The sequence below is a fragment of the Lissotriton vulgaris genome, chromosome 7 (genome assembly GCF_964263255.1).
Source record: "Lissotriton vulgaris chromosome 7, aLisVul1.2, whole genome shotgun sequence".
Classification (NCBI taxonomy): domain Eukaryota; kingdom Metazoa; phylum Chordata; class Amphibia; order Caudata; family Salamandridae; genus Lissotriton; species Lissotriton vulgaris.
In genome coordinates, this window is record NC_141695.1 from 886,124,789 (window position 1) to 886,138,886 (window position 14,098).

General features: G+C 46.7%; 1 protein-coding gene across 1 annotated transcript in view; it reads left to right on the forward strand.

Moving 5' to 3' along the window:
• The first annotated feature begins 621 nt into the window (after window positions 1-621).
• Window positions 622-14,098, forward strand: part of LOC147702622 (protein NDNF-like) — a 73,161-nt gene continuing 59,684 nt past the window's right edge. The window contains exon 1 of the mRNA XM_086931290.1: window positions 622-919. The gene's annotated coding sequence lies outside the window, so the exon portion shown is untranslated. The remainder of the gene's footprint in view (window positions 920-14,098) is intronic.

The window sequence follows — 14,098 nt, forward strand, 5'->3', positions numbered from 1 at the left end:
GGTGGTGAGGAAAACCAGCTGAAAATCACTATAAATAGTTATTTTTGCGCTCGTTTTCTGAGGTTTTGAACTGCCGACGTCCATTAAAGGGCGTGAAAACCCCCCAGGATATGGCATCAACCTCGGCAAACATTTTTTTTTTTTTGGGATGGGGCTTGGGGGCAGGGTTCAAAAGTGCCCACTAGGTACTTCACGGCACGAGACCCCGCTGCTTTGGTGAGATTGTTATTCAAGTTGGCAGGTATGTATATCCTTTGTGGGTGGGGAAGGGGGGCGGGGGGAGTGCAGCAGGGACATTGCGGAAGGATGAGCGAGCCTCAGGGAAATTGAGAAGTTTTCTAATCTGACCCATCGAAAGGCAGGGCTGGCTGGGGATGGGTGAGCCAAATGCCAGCCCTGGTCTGACGTGTTACTGACTCTCTGCCAGCCCCACGGTCCTCTCAGGCCGTGAAAAACCTCCCAATGTCCCTGTAGTGGAGAGTCCTGGTGCCCGAGAGAGAGAGAGAGAGAGGCCTGGCGGTGCGCCACACTGAATGGTCAGCAAACAATTCTGCCGGAGAGGCGGAATCTCTGCAGAGAGAGCATGTTTTTTGTTTTTATCTCACGCAAACATGGTCAGGAGGCAACTTTCCCTGCTCTCGTGCGAGGCTGCAGGTGTGTCTGTTGTGCGCGCGCGCCTGGGTGCGGCTCTGTACTGCAGAGTGTCACGGTGCACGGGCCCCGCCCCTGGTACTGGTGCCACCTGGGCTATTAGAAGCTGGTTCCTAGGCACGGGTCCGGACTGCGGACAAGAGGCTCGGTGCAGGGGCCAGGGAACCCTGCTCCCTTTGCATGGCAGGGCCCGCCATAGACACAGCACAGCGCTCGAGCACACCTGGGGAGGAAGACACTCACAGCCTGCCAAGAATTTCCATAGCAGGTGAGAAAGCATTTCTGCACTTTGTCGCTATGCACGATATTTCAGTTGCATGTTGGTACTGGTTCCAAATGAAATTAGTACCGTTTCGCTAGAGCTTGTAGCTATAATTGGCATTTGTAGTTAACCGGGTGAATTTCTCTTTTCACAACATTTTGCAATACTGTGAAAAGTTGAAATGATGACACAAACGAAGAGACCAGATAGATCGTTTTACAAATCAATGAATCGTACACACACCTTTCCAGAGTAAGAGGTAGTTTACGAGAACAGCGAGTCACAATCCAACATAAAGAGGAATACATTAAATGATAGATACAGCATTTACAAGCACAATCTCCTTAAGCCAGTTAGTAACGCAGATAAGATCACACCCATGGATACATGAACCCAAAGGTCGATTTGCAAGAAAATACAGTGAAGAAATGAACAAGAAAGGAGCTACAAACATGAAAAGAAAGCAGTAGGGAAGAGGCACGCATATTACCACTATATCAACAGTAACTAGCAAGTGTGTCATGGGCTCTAGTGCAAGGCATGAAATAGGCAATAATCAGCGTTCAGGCGTCTGGGCCCCAGTGCCCCTGCACCTGCTGCACCAATGGAAGCTACGTCCCTGTATATTAGTACGGATATGAAACTCCCAGTCACACAGTCCACAAGACAGCCCCATGTCGCTTTGATTTCATCTCCACAGTTAAAGATGCTGAACAGTGGCTTTTCCAAAGTGGATAAGGCCTTAATATGAGAAATCCATTCTTCAGTGGAGAGCCTTTCTCAATTTCCATTTCTTAAAGGGGCCAAGCAGTGGAAAAGACGATGATCTCTTTATCCAGTGCATTTGATTGCGCCTTCAACAATCCCTGATTTCACCTTACTAGATCCCGCTAAAGGACACGCCCTATCCCCATCTGGTATTTCCTTATTCAGTTCTAATTGCCAATCTATGGCCCAAACTCAAAGTGTTCGTATTTATATGCGGCTACCATGAATAGTTGTCCCCAGAATGGAGAATAACACGTGGATCTTTTTTTAGCGGGTCAAAATCCCCATGGTCTATCCCTATTCAATGGACAAACATGCTTTCATTTATCACCTCTGAGGATGCAAATGAAAGCAGGGGCCAAGGGCGGGCAGAGCGTACGGGCACAGCAGGGGCTGTGGGCTATCAGGGCGGATGCTCCTTGCTGCCCCATACCATGGCAGAGTCGAATGGGCGCCAGGGTTAGAGGCCGGCTGAACTTACAGCCCGAGCCTCAAGGGTCTGGTGTTCAGGCACCTGAAAACTATCGAGGTGGAGGAACACCAGGCCTGTTATATTAGGACAGGGCGGATTCCTAGACCGGAACCCTTTCCGCCCAACACATATTTGTAGTCTTAATCTAAATTTTTCATTGCTGGTCTACTGCACACACGTAGATGAGTTTATTTGCTCATGTAGAACTCGTTTCATAAAATGATCCACTCTCAGAGGTCAACAGGACACATGCCACGAATGTACCTTTCTATAGTTCATGTTTTGGCCATCTGAAGTTCTAAGAATGTTGGGCTTGCAAGCCTACATTAATGAGGGGAATTGAGAGTACAAGTCCAACATTCTCCTGGTGTTACCTACAACAATGTACCCGATTCAGCAGACGTGGCTTCGAGAACTGGACACAGTACTCAATATGTTTTCTCTGAAACTGGACACAACGCTCCCGGTGTCACTCCCAAAGCTGAAAATAATCCTAAAAATGGCACCTCTTAAACTAAACACCATTCCAAACATTTGGCCTCAACAAGTGACACATTGCTCATTATGTGGTACCCAGTTGATGCAATGCTCCAGATGTGGACTCCACAATATGACACCACGTTCTGGGTGTTTCCTTCAGAACGAGACACAATCCTTTAAATGTTAGGTTAGAGTGATTTGCAAAGCACGTGTCCTGGCATTAGTACGGTCTCACAGTGCTCTCCGAGTGCACCTCCAGCCCTAGCCTCCTGCATTACTTCTCAGACCACAGTTGTATTTCTGTGTTTTTTAGCTGGATCATCAGCAGTGTGTGGGGATAATATGTCAATGTGTACGTATTTGGTTCAGTGTATATTGAAAGCGGTTAGTGGTGTTTGATGTGTGTGTGTTGCTGGGGATCTTTGACAATTTGAGTATGTGCCATGTGCCATGTGACACTCTTGGTATGTGCCCTGTTAGGCTTGAAGTAGGTATCCTAGGTAACTGGGTGTATGGTGACTTGGTAGGTTTCTGCAGTAGTCCTTCTTCCATAACTGTGGAGTACTGGTTAAGTGCTGATTTAGCCTATTTTCTGTTAATAGAGTGTTGTTGTGAACTCAATGAGATCCAACGTATAGTGTGCCTTTGAGTATGCTGAATGTTTTTACATTATTCTGTTTCATGCTTTTTGTTGGAAGTTGTTATAATGTGTTGTTATGAGGAATGCTGTACTGGGCTCAGTGAAATTGATATATAACTGTATGGAATAGCAGAAATCTGCTGGGTGTGATTGGTGTTTTGTATAATGGTTCTGCTAGATGTTGTGTTCTATTCTAGCGAAATGTTTTGTTGTGTGCACAGTAACTTCAAAATATAGGCGCCCTCCGAAAAAAAGCATTGGCAAAGCCAATACTTATTGCCTGTTCGAGATCAATTGACTTTACAATGTGTTTTTAGCCTTGTTGTACAGCAGCGTGGCACTGTAAGGTGGCAACATCCTTCCTAGTTATATTGTTGAATGAGATGCTATAAGTTATCTTAAAGCAATGTAAACTTTATATGCAAAATCAATTTACAGACTTGTGTGTTCTTGACTTATTAATCCATGCTGCTCTTTGGCATGATGGACTTCTGTAAATGAGAGCAACAGAAGGTACTGGTATCTCTTGATTACTTCGCTCTCTATTTCTTTCTGTAGAAATGACAGGATATCTCTATAAGCGCCTAGAAACCTTCAGTCATTTGCTGGACAATGGAAGACACACACACAGGACAACAGTTCTTCAGAGACGCAGTAAAGAGACCTAAAATACGTTTTTATCCTTATCCCTTACAAAATGCATGAAACACTTGCTTCCTAATACTACTAATAAAGAAAAAACACCTAGGATTGTTGGTGTCAAGCGTTGGAAATAAAGCTGTGCTTTTTGAAAGGGCCTAGCCGGTAATCACGGCACTTTGCACTACCAGGCAATAGATTCCTTTGGAAGGCAGTGAGCAGCCTTAGTGCAGACCTGCCAAAATGGGAAACTTTTTCAACCTTTGAGTTTAGATGTGGCGCCTTAGAGGAGGCGGGACTGAGGAATAGAGCAGGGCTCTCACCCCATCACCCCGTATTAGCTGGATGGACACTGGTGCGGGCATGGCCTGGGGATGGGGCAGAGCTCAAAAGTTTTGCAGGTTGAGCTGCTTTGGAGAAATATGGGAGGGGTCTGGCGGGGTGTCTCCCCCTACTTGAGCCAAAACAAAATGCTTCTGAACTGAAGCTACCACTACGCGTGTTTAAGGGAACATTGTGAAATACAGTAGCAGCGCGCCCCCGCACAGTGAGGGGGCGGGCCGGGTGAGTGAGGTGGGGACGAGGGAGGTGGAAAGGTTCGGGGACAAAAGAAAAATTGTAATAATAATAATTAAAAAAAAACACTTACATTAACACTTCTGTCTCCCGCATCAGCTCTTTCTGCTCTGGCTCTGGGCACAGGCTCCTTGCCGGCCCTGCGGCCAATCCTGAAGCTGCTCTTGCATGAGAACAGCTTCAGGATTGGCTTGAGCACCTGCAACATGCGGTCCCAGGCAGACTGGGAGTCTGTGCCTGCTCTTTCCAGCCCCAGCTTCACTGCGCATGAGGTGTTTGGCCGGCTTGAGACGGCCGCCTTTCAAATCATGCGCAGTGAAGAAAGTGCGCACCACTCCCCCACCAGCAGTATCATCCCCTGGACCCACCCCAAGACTCGTCAGAGTCCTGGGGCGGGTCTAGGGGATTAAAATAAAACAATTTATCATCATTTTATTTCCTGATGGTGGTGGGGGGTAGCGCTCCTCTGCCCTAATGGAGCAGCCGCCGCTGGTGAAATCCAGTGGTTTAAGTACTTCAAAACCACCACACACAGCCTGAAAACACACTCTTTGAAAGGGTTTCCAGCTCACCAGGTGTTCACCATGTGATATTGACTCTTCACCGGATGACCGTGTGAAATGAGCCCATATTGTGTGACACACGGTGGCACTGTGTGAGTTGGCATGTGTGTAAATGGTACTTTACTCTGTCACAAACGTTTATGATGTAGGTCAGTCAATAATGCCCCTCCTCCCATGTGTTCACACAAACAGCAGCTGGAGTGTTATAAACATAAGTATTTATACTCCGTGAGGTGAATGTGTTGGCTGATGGCCCGCCAGTGATTCATCTGCCCCAGTGCACAGAACACCTACTTTCACCAACTAAGCAGGCAGCAACAGAATAAAAACAGACTTCAAAGAAAGACAGAGCACAGACTTTTCACAGTTGTTTACAGATTAGTAACAAAAGGACTTAGTCAACAACTGCACAACTGACTGTTTGCCATTCTGAAGGCTGCAGGGATGGAAAGGTCAGAGGTCATTTGAAAACGTTATAAAGCAGAAATGTTTGGGAACCAAGTCAGAACAATGCCATGAGTTCCAGAGAAAGGACCCTCACAGAGACCCCTGTAATAAAGGGTGTGTTTAGGACATACAACTGAGGAAAATTGCTCACTACTGGAAAGGGAAGGCTGATTCTGGAAGTCCAGAGATCCCCATCCCCCCATCCCCGAGGTAGTTGCATGGTCTTGTAGTCAGGGAGCTGTGTCAATGTTCTCCTCTCCTGTCTCCTGGTGCTTTTCTCATGCTTGTGGGGGCTTCTTGTGCAGACCCTATGCTACCAGCCAGCCACCCTCCTGCCCACACTCCCAAGTTCCAGAGAAAACTAGCTATCTTGCAGGGCACTTGAGGTGACAGCAGAGTCCAAATATTCCCCCCCCCCTCCATCTGGTCCTAAGGGGGCATAAGGAGGCCCCTGTCCCCGGAGAGAACCATCTAGCCATATGCTTAGCTCCTGTGCCCACTCAGAAGTGTAGCCATGGAAATGAGCAGATGCTCCTCTGTGGTCTCTCAAAACAAACTCTTGGGCAGCTTTTGCCTTCCACAGGTTTGGAGCCAAGCTGACTAGCAGGGTAATAGAGAGGGCAGGCCAGATGTAAGCTACATCTACTTAATACCCCTTTGAAGTTAAATAAAGTTTCTGGGCACATCCCTAAGACCATTCTGTTAAGAAAGGAAGCTTTCGGCCCACACCCCGGGCCCTTTGTCCACTCTCTGGGAGCAATTCACATTTCACTACACGGGAGCGACCAGCAGTCATGTGAAACTGAACGCTGGCAGAAAGGCCTTTTAGTTTTAGACAAGAAAATTACAACTTTCTAAAAGCGTAACTTACAAAATAGTAAATTAAAATCTGACTTGACCATTAAATAGGATCAAAAGCAAAACACTCTGGCACAATATATGGGTGGAACACACTGCAACATTGAGTCAACAAATTAACATGGAAAGCAGAACCAAAAGGTCTGGCTAGCTTTATAAGCCCATACCAAGTTCTGAAAATATTTCACACACATGCAACAAATATGATAAAATGTCTTCAAATTCAGAAAAGTATATTTCTTCAATATGTAAAAGTGTTTCTCTTTACTATATAAAACTGTATGAAAAGTAGAACATTCTACAACATGAGTACTCGCAATTTTCCCAGGGGCCAAAAGGTTTTGTCTGTGGTGTGACCGAGGGCGGCATTGATGCCAGCAGGGTGGCAGTCAGGGAGTAGGGGTTAAGATGGGTGTAGGGGAAACAAAGAATGTACATACATTGCCTCAACTGAAAAATGTGAAACCAGAAAACCCGGAATCAATCCCGACTTTTCCACTTGATCATAAAGTGTAATCCTGGGCAATTGTTTTATTTCACTTTCCCTCTTTTTACTTCATTATCACATATAAAAGGACCTTAAAATATATGACTTCAAGATGTGCACTGTACAAAACCTTCTCCTGTGTTTGATTTAATGAACTATAATGTTGTCCACATATAAAAGCAACCCTGGCCACCCGAAGGGTGCACATAACCACTGACTTGCCTCTTAGTTCCCTATTGGCATTGTTGTCAGGGTGGCGACAGCATGAATACTTCTAAATCCATGATTGGAAGCTTTTTTTAAATACACCTCAATGCACTGATATAAATGTGATGTGCTAAAAGTACAGCGGTTCTGCATGTTAATGAAATACACATTTTGAATTTGAACAGAATTTATCCGGTTATTTTACACATTTATTGCAAGATATCTTTAAACATGACAGTATTCCTAAAGTTAAGTGCCGCAGGACACCTTTGATGCTTACTTTTTTTTCTTCAACTAAATTGTAAATTAATACATGTACGTTTATTTTGCATATGTTTTACATTGGTGTTGAGTCGAGTAAACAGTCGCCTATTGCCACTATTGATCGGTTGGCCACATTTAAGGGTCAGGAGGGCCGAATGCGACCCCCGGGCCGTACTTTGAGTATCACTGTTCTACAACAAGAGGGAGAGAGAACACAATATACTATCAGTTAACATTGGTTTGATGTTATCTTAGCTATTTGAAGTCAATCACAACAGAAGATACTACTGAAACTGAAACTGGACGTAGGAAATATAGACTTGACATCAAGTTTAACTGAGGGCTCCTCCCAGCCTGTTCACTTCCCTCATCACAGAAAATTGCGGGCTCAAGGTAGGTGATTTGTGGTTGCTGTAGACCTTGTCATACTGTGCCATGTAGTTGTTGTTTCCCACCACAAATGCTCTTTTGGAACAATTGGAAACACTCTCAGACCTTGTAGCTGTCTGCTTTACAACCTTTAAGTGATTCTCCCTGTTTCTACATTAATCATTGTATTGTAGCATTTACATAGAGCTTCATACCCCGATGTGGACTGCTGAAGTGCACTTTCAGACAGGTACCATGCTACACTGTGGGGGATGTAGGCTTGGCAGTGTGTTGTATTTGTTATGATCCTTTGTGGGAAGTGTTTTGGTATTGTACACGATTAGAGAGGTGCACTTATCTTGCCTAAGAGTATAGTGCCTAGCACTGTGATGGAGGAGAAGATGTCTGAGATAGGCACACAGTTCTAATGGTACAGTGTATAGGGCTAAGTTAAAAAAGTTATAGGTACAAGGACAATAATGCAGGAGACAAGGATAAAGGTAAATGTTATGTATACAGGGCTAAAGGTACAAGGTTATGGGTATAGGTCTCGACATACAGGGTTCTGGATGCAGGGCGTAGGATGCAAAGCTACTTCTGTGGGGTGCAGGGTTATGGGTACAGGACGAAGGTCAAAGCATGCATGGCTAGGGCTACGAGGCTAAAGGGTCATGGTTATGGATACAGGTTAAGGGTAAAGGTTATGGAAATGGGGCTATGGCTACAGGGAGAGGGGGTAAGAGTACGGGGTTAATGGTATTGGGCCCATTGTCTATCTATACTACTATTATAAAGAGAGAACAGAAACCTTTTGGCAAGGTAAACTCGGGAACCACCGCGCCAATCCACACACCCGATACATCGTTGTAATCCTCAGGGTTTGCAGATGGACATAGGCTATATAAATGAAAAATAAATAAGTTATTAAAAAATATAAGTTACAAAAAAAAGTAGTCCCTTCAAAGTAGCGCTGGCTGCGATGTGCGTGCTGACATCAGGAGCGGCGTAGAACAGCGCGGGTTGTGTTCAAGATATTATCGCCAGCAATAAACGCCCTCTGGCAGAAGCAACGCTTTCACTTTCATCTGTGCGAGGTGCTTTCCTTCCCTGCAGTATACAGACCGCACATAAGCGGAGACAAGCATACGCTCTCCGCCCCGGGTCCGCAACAAACCTCACGGGTTTCTCCAGCTGCAGCAGGTAAGAGGCTCTGACCCCCCAGCTCTGTCCATAGGGCCACGTGCTCCTTCTTAAGTCTGCAATATTGGGCACCAAGGCACTCAAGCTCCCCTTCTCTGGCTAGGCAGGGGGTGGGACCCCACACCTCTGGGCTACGGTACCCCCGCACCACACACTTGATGGCTCTCACCTGGAAGGACTTCCTGCCGGCGAGCCGCCGGCTTTCTGCATGCTATTTTGTTCGGTTTTTATAGCGTCAACCATCCGTGCGTTTACATTCTCTTTCCAAACGCTGGATTTGGGGAAGACACTGCAGAGGCGTGGGCGACGAATTGCAGAAAAGGTGGATGACATTAGGGAAGGAGGGCAGGATAAGAGCTTCTTAAAAGGTGTTCGGTCGGAAGGAATAAGGGGGGATGTTAAACGCAGACCAGGCATGGCCAAGTTAACCTAGAGCACCCCACGATCAGTACAACGAGGCTCGGGTCAGTCCGTGCCCCTCTTACTTACCTCTCAAAACAAAATAACGGCCAGTACTGCCACTCCATTTAAGGTAATTTCAAAGGAACGTATTGACAAGTAAACAATATGTGAAATAAACGTGTGCAGGTGACAAAAGCGTACAAAGTGGAGCGGGGAGCAAACGGGCCATTACAGGATGAAAAAGTGAAACGGGGCATTACAGGGAGGAAAAAGTGACGTGGGCAGTGACGTGGGCAGGTAACAGGAGGAAAAAGAAACGTATGCAGGTGACAAAAGCGTACAAAGTGGAGCGGGGAGCAAAGGGGCCATTACAGGATGAAAAAGTGAAACGGGGCATTACAGGGAGGAAAAAGTGACGTGGGCAGTGACGTGGGCAGGTTAACCGGAGGAAAAAGAAACGTGTGCAGGTGACAAAAGCGTACAAAGTGGAGCGGGTAGCAAACGGGCCATTACAGGACAAAAAAGTGACGTGGCCAGTGATGTGGGCAGGTACCAAACGGGGCATTACAGCAGGAAAAAGTGATGTGAGCAGTGACGTGGGCAGGTTACACAATGTCAGGGCGGGCGGGGCCCTGAGCCATGATTGCTCCCGGACAACGTCGGGACGGGCTGCTAGAATATATATGAAAACAAATGTATGTCTGTCTGTTTGTCCTTTATGTATTACTACACCATTCATCCGATCGGCATGAAACTTTGGGAAGTTGTTGAGTACACTTCCGCAAAGGTTTCTGGCAAAAATAAAAAATAAAATTTGATAAATATCGGCCCCCTAGGGCCCTCATAATCTTTCCAATACTGAACGTTTACAGTTTCCGGTGCAACTCGCTTTTGCAATGACCATCAACAAAGCACAAGGACAATCGCTGCAAGTGTGTGGACTAGATTTGGAGAATCTGTGCTTCTCACATGGACAACTGTATGTGGCCAGCTCACGCGTTGGAAAAACTTCTGATTTATTCGTGTACGTTCCAGACGGAAAAACAAAAAATACAGTGTATCCACAAGCACTCTAATAAATAAACAGAATTAAAACAACACTTTAAAATGTTTTCCATATTAAAATGAATAAGTTTCAATAAAAATGGCACAATGTAAATTGAATGTTATCATAACAAGTTTCCTTAAATTTCCTTTCTTCTGAGATCGCAGCAACGCGCAACGGGTAAGCTAGTACAGGATAAAGTGTTATGTTTACAGGGATAATAATGCAGGCTAGAAGATACATGGATAAGGTATAGGGTTATGGGTGCAGGGTTGTGTGTAAAGTATATAGGCATACAAGTACAAGATACAGGGGTAATGATACATGGTTATGGCTGTGTGTACCATATTTCTGGCTACAGGGCAAAAGATAAATGTTTAAGAGTACAGGTCTATTTGTTATAGGTACAGGAATAAGGGTACAAGGCTAAATATATAAGGTTGATGGTTATGGCTTCAGGAAAGCAATACAAGATAGAAAATGTTGGTTTATGGGTGGGGGTTTTAGGTATAATGGTATACTAACAGTGTGCAGGCTTAGGGGAGCATAATTATGGATACAGGGCTATGGAAACATGGTGAACGGGTATGGCTACAGGCTTAAGGGTTCATGTTTATGGGTACATGTTTAAGAACATAAGGTTAATTGACAGGGTTAAGGGTACAGGGTCATGGACAAAGAGTTGTGGATAAAAGGATAGGAGTTATATTGTATTATACTGTAGTTTTATATAGCTCTTCACACCTGGTGGACTTTATTGCCCATTTAGTCTGGTCCTTGTGCAATACTAATTCCTGTGGTTAGTTCCCTGCCTCCTTGACACACATTCTGCATGCTCCGAGTAGTGTGTCTAAGTTGAATCTGACTCCTGTGAGCACACATCACAGATCATTGATCTATGATGTTACTAAGTGTATTTCAAGGAATCTAGCATAGCTGGTTGTAAAATTACTACACTTTGCCATGCCTGGATACACATTAAAGTTGAAGTGCTTTTTACCTCTCAAGGGGAACAACTTTAATACATGGGACCTTTCCGAGACCCATGTTATTTGTGGTTTGAACTGTAAATGCAGACCACTACTAGTTGAAGTTGGTAGGTATTTCTACTACATCCATTTGTGTGGGTACAGCTATACAATTGAGCATGACATGATGTAGCTAATCTCTGCCAAATGTACACAATATTAAAACCCTGTCCACAAGGGCCACCTTATGCTCATACACCTGTACCTATCCATAGCCTCCAATCACTACCCATATTAGCCACATGAAAAACACATTCTCTTCCATCCATAACACTCCCATATAGAACCATCCTACCTGTCCGCAAATATGCTTTGGTGCATTGCAACAGGTATGAAGATCTATATAAATGAAACTACAGTACAATGCAATACACCTGTACCTGGCAGCACTATGAGGCCATACTAATGGTAGCACAGCACCATAAAAATCAATCAATCAGGGGCTTATAGTGCGCGCTACTCACCCGTGAGGGTCTCAAGGCATGGGGGTGGGGGCGAGGGGAAGGTGCAGCTCTGGGTCAGCTGAAAAGCCAGGTCGTGAGGCTCTTCCTGAAGGTGTGCAGGGTGAGGGAGCGTCTGATGTTGACTGGGAGCTCATTCCCGGCCTTGGCCATGACGTAGGAGAAGGCTCTTCTACCTGTTCTGGTTCTGCAGATGCGGGAGGGGGTGGGCGCACACTGCCTCACACTCAAGCACTCAGTTTGCCCCGATGCATCATAGTAAATGCAGTGCATGATAACACTTTCTTCGGTGTCAGGCTTTAGTTTTTCACCCTTGTGGGTGCAGTCAGTGCTGTGTATCTCTAGACACGTTCTGCGGATGCGCAGGGTTTCTGCTAGAGCTAGGTCAATGGAGCGGAGGTTTCTTTTGGGTATGTGGAAGGAGACTCCTTCATTGAGGTATTTGGGTCCAATGTTGTGGAGAGATTTGTAGGTGTGGGTGAGTAGCTTGAAGGTTACTCTCTTCTCAAAAGGGAGCCAGTGGAGGTCTTGCAGGTGTTGAGTCATGTGCTTCTGTCGTGGGGTGCAGAGGATGAGTCTGGCTGTGGTGTTCTAGATGGTCTGGAGTTTTTGTAGCAAGGATCTGTTGATTCCAGCTTAGAGGGTGTTACCGTAGTCCAGTCTGCTGGTTAAGAGTGCATGGGTGACGGTCTTTCTGGCTTTTGGGGGGATCCACTTGAAGATCTTACAGAGGGTGTTGAAGCAGGTGGAGGCAACAGCGTTGATTTGGCGAGTCAAGATGAGGGAGGAGTCTAGAATGATGCAGAGGTTCTGGGCGTGGGCAGTCGGGGTGGGTGGGTTTACTAAGGGGGAGGGCCGCCAGGTGTTGCCCCAAGCGGTGGGGGAGGGCCCGAGGACAAGGACCTCTGTCTTCTCCGAGTTGAGCTTTTGGCAGCTGTTGCTCATCCAGGCTGCGACGTCTTTCATTCCTTCCTGGAATCTGAGTCTGGTGTCTTTGGGGTACTTTGTGCGGGAGAGGATGAGCTGGGTGTCGTCGGAGTAGGATACTATGCTGAGCCCATGATGTTTGATGATGGCGGCGTGGGGGGCCATGCAGATGTTGAAGAGTGTGGGGCTGAGTGATGATCCTTGGGGTACTCCTCAGTTGAGCTGTGTGGGTTCGGAGAGGAAGGGTGGGAATCAGTTGAGGGCGGTCCCACGTCTGCCCACGTCATGGAGTCTGGTTGGAGACAGTGTTGAAAGCTGCGGAGCGGTCTAGCAGGATGAAGGTCACGGTGTGGCCCTGGTCGAGTAGATCCGGATGTCTTTGGTGGCGGCAAGGATGGCGGTCTCGGTGCTGTGGTTGCTGTGGAACCCAGACTTCGCAGGGTCAAGGATGGCATTTTCATCGATGAAGGTGGTCAGCTGGGCAATGACAAATGTCTCAGTGACTTTGGCTGCAAAGGGAAGGAGAGAGATAGTCTGGTAGTTTTTCAGGTCCTTTGGGTCAGCCAAGGGTTTCTTGAGGAGGGGCTTGACCTCTGCCCGCTTCTAGTCATCGGGGAAAATTCCAGATTCGAAGGAGGCATTGATGGTGTGGCGTAGTTCAGGAGCTATGGCGACGGTGGCTCTGTGGAATATGTTCGGCGGGCTGGGGTCCGCGGGGGCCCCTGAGTGGGTGCTCTTCATGGTTGTGGTGGTATCTTCAGTGGTGACTGGTATCCACGGGTTGATGGTGGGCTGGCTGTCATTCCTGGAGGAGAGAGTGGTTTCCGGTGTCAGTTAGCTGAAGTTGTCGTAGAGGGCCTTGATTTTCAGGTGGAAGTACGAGCTGAGCTTGTTGCAGAGATCCTGGGATGGCATGACATCCATGGCTTCACTGGGAGGTTTGGTGAACTGCTGAATGATGTTGAAAAGTTCCTTTGAGTTGCTGGCCTTGGTGAGGATTTTGTTCCGGATGAAGGTCCTCTTGGTGGCTCTTATGTGTTGGGAATTCTGTCATGGTGCTCTTGTAGGTGGTATGATCTTTGGTGGTTATGCTGTTTCTCCAATGTTTTTCAAGGCGTCTACAGGAGCGTCTGGCTTCTTGGAGGTTAGTGGTGAACCAGGCGGCCCTCAAGGGGGGTTGTCTGTCGGGCTGGCGGAGGGATGCAAGCTTGTCTGTGCAGCTGGTGATCCAGCGGTGTAATTCCTGAGCTGGCGTCGGTCATGGCGGAGGGGGTGTCGTAGGTGAGGGTGGAGTTGAGGTGCTCGTCTGTGATCTTGCTCCAATTCCTTCATGGTGAGCGTGGGGTGGGCCT